This window comes from Dioscorea cayenensis, unplaced genomic scaffold (genome assembly GCF_009730915.1).
Source record: "Dioscorea cayenensis subsp. rotundata cultivar TDr96_F1 unplaced genomic scaffold, TDr96_F1_v2_PseudoChromosome.rev07_lg8_w22 25.fasta BLBR01000853.1, whole genome shotgun sequence".
In the NCBI taxonomy this organism is placed as follows: Eukaryota; Viridiplantae; Streptophyta; class Magnoliopsida; order Dioscoreales; family Dioscoreaceae; genus Dioscorea; species Dioscorea cayenensis.
This window is the reverse complement of record NW_024087244.1, coordinates 19,747-22,533: the sequence shown is the minus strand read 5'-3', so window position 1 is coordinate 22,533 and position 2,787 is coordinate 19,747. Positions and strand designations below refer to the sequence as shown.

The 2,787-nt window shown below is 43.9% G+C and overlaps 1 non-coding gene across 1 annotated transcript; it reads left to right on the top strand.

Annotated features, from left to right (window-relative positions):
* Positions 1-293: 293 nt before the first annotated feature.
* Positions 294-400, top strand: LOC120255124. Its single transcript, XR_005534912.1, has one exon. It is a non-coding gene; the product is annotated as a small nucleolar RNA R71 (small nucleolar RNA).
* The last annotated feature ends 2,387 nt before the right edge of the window (positions 401-2,787 follow it).

The window sequence follows — 2,787 nt, the reverse complement described above, 5'->3', positions numbered from 1 at the left end:
GATACAATTAGTCACAGCCGCCACTCTGTTTGACGTTAGAAGATCTAACTTCTTACTCAAATTTTCCACTTGGGCTGCCAATGAAGTTACCGTATCTATTTCATGAAGACCGGCCACCTTTTCCTTCTCCCTAGCATTCCATTGGTAGCTGTTTAACCCCATTTCTTCAATCAACTGACGGGTCTCATCAGGGGGTCTTGCTACCTAAGGTACCTCCTGATGCCACATCCAAGAGTTGCCTTGTACTCGGGTTTAAACAATTATAAAAGGTTTGAACAATCATCCACTCCGGGAATTCGTGTTGCTGGCACTTCCTCAGAAGCTCCTTGAACCTTTCCCATGTCTCAAATAGAGACTCCAATTCCAACTGAACAAAGGATGAGATCTTGTTCCTAAGCTTTGCTGATTTTCCGGGAGGGAAATAACGGGTTAGAAAAGCTTCTACCATCTCCTCTCACGTGGTAATTGACGCTCTATGTAATGAGTGTAGACATAGGTTTGCTCTCCCCTTTAGGGAAAATGGGAAGGCTCTCAATTTGATGGCATCATCCGTCACCCCATTTATCTTTAGCATATCACACACCTCAAAAAAGCTCTCTATGTGACTGTTTGGATCCTCATCGGCCAAACCGTTAAACTGTGCGGATTGCTCCAACATGTGGATGAATGCCGGTCTTAGCTCAAAGTTCTAAGCTGTAATTGGGGGACGCACAATACTCGATTGTGTTGCCAACACTGAAGGTCTGGCATAATCGGATTATGTTCGCTGTTGCTCATTCTGTTCTGCCATTTTTTCAGATTCTTTTGCTTCCAAATCAGCTGGATTAGACTGTTCTTGCATAGGCTCTTTCCCTTTTCTTCTAAGTGTACGTTCAACCTCAGGATCCCCTTCAATCAATATTGAGGGATTCCCTCAGGTCATAACCTGTAGCTGTAACCAAAAAGAAAGAAAAAAGAAATCAGAACGATGATAGAATAAGAACATAGGAAATAGAATATATGGTGAAATAGCTAATAAAACAAAGTGCAAAGTATCTCCAAATGCCTACTCCCCGGCAACGGTGCCAAAAACTTGACAAGGTCCCCTTACGTATATCCTGCAAGTGCACGGATTTGTCAAAGTAATAATCCCGGGTGAGCGGGTATCGAATCCACTGGGAGTAGGGAATAAAAATACTTAATTCGAATCTTAGCTATGTAAAAGATCAATGATAATGAGTGTGACAATGATTCAATTCTCAACAGTAAAAGCAACAAGTAAGAGAGCAAAATTAAAGAAAGGGGTAAGGCAATTGATAAAGATGGGGTACCCGGATAATGCCATGCCTAGGATAATTGTTTCAAGTGCAAGAACCCTCTATTATGCTTCCTAATCAATGTGATGGTGAGTCATGGAAATCCTTAATTACATAGTTCCAAATCTAAGGTCAACTATGCCTAACTCTATACATGTCCCGGAGGAGAAATCGAACAATCTCAACACCTTACACTCGCATAGAGTTGCAATGAGCTCCAGGGATTCCAAGTGATAAATCTCTTCCTTATAATAGACCTAACCCTTTGGTCCAGGTGGAAGGTCCCTAACCACAATTGAGCTATAGATACTAAGATCACCTCAACGCTTCACTCCGTTGCACGCACAACTAAGCCCCAGCGGAAGTTCATCCCTTAGACCATTCACTCTATTATGACCGCAAAGAACACGAGGAACGGAGGTAGAATCTATCATGCCGGAGGGGAAAGGGGACGCTCCTGTACCTCTCGACTCACCCTCTCAACCCTCTCCAACCTAGCTTCATTTAACGCTCATGGTTTGTCACTCACTCACAAGGTTACCACCAAGAACTCTCAACCCTAGTGTCACTCTAGGGGAAATGTTCATACATCAAGCATTCAAAGTTGGAACTCACAATAAACATCAATTTATTGAAAGCATAATAAAGAGGTTCAAAGAAAAAAATACATTCTAGGGTTCACAATAGCTAAGTACCCACTAGTGGTTTAGCTCTCCATGGAGCTAAGTACAATTAAAGAAATAGAATGTAAAAGCAATGAATCCATAAAGAAACCTCCTCGATAGTCGTGTTGATGGTCTTGTGGAAAGTCCTCTACTCGTCGTCCAAGGATTCCCTCGTCCGGTATAGGATACGCCTCGACAGAACCTCCCCTACCAATCTTCTTCCTAAGGAATGATGATGTCGGAGCCGTAGAACCTCTCCAAAACCTTGGCCAATACCCCTCGAAACCCTAGCCGAAGCTCTCTCTCAAGTTGGGGAAAAGATGAAGAAAAGAATATTAAAATCGGGGCTGATTCGGCTTTAAATAAGGCTGGAATCGGGCGACTACACGGGCGTGGATGCTTCACGCGCCCGTGGAAAATTTCCACACGGGCGTGGATAATTGCCACACGCCCGTGTGGATCCTCTGAACTCCTGTTTTCTCGGCCGGCTGTGAACAATACTGCTACAGTACTCTCTACAGTGTTGCTGCGGTGTCCGGCCTGAATAGCTTCCTGAATCCATACTTTCATCGGAGTAATGTAAACGGGCACATGTTCACGTCATGGACCACGTGCATCTTCAATGATAGGCACATTGGTGAAGCTCTTGTTCTATGTGCATAAGTCGGAATGGTCGAGTGTGACTGCCTTTGTGCCCCTCCAAATGGATGTGCCAACTCGAATACGAGGAGGTTGGCATACACTCTAGCATCTCACATCGACCTATGTCTTCGCGTTTGAACTTTAGCAAGATTTTCTCCAAAATCGGTGCATTGTAATCCACATTG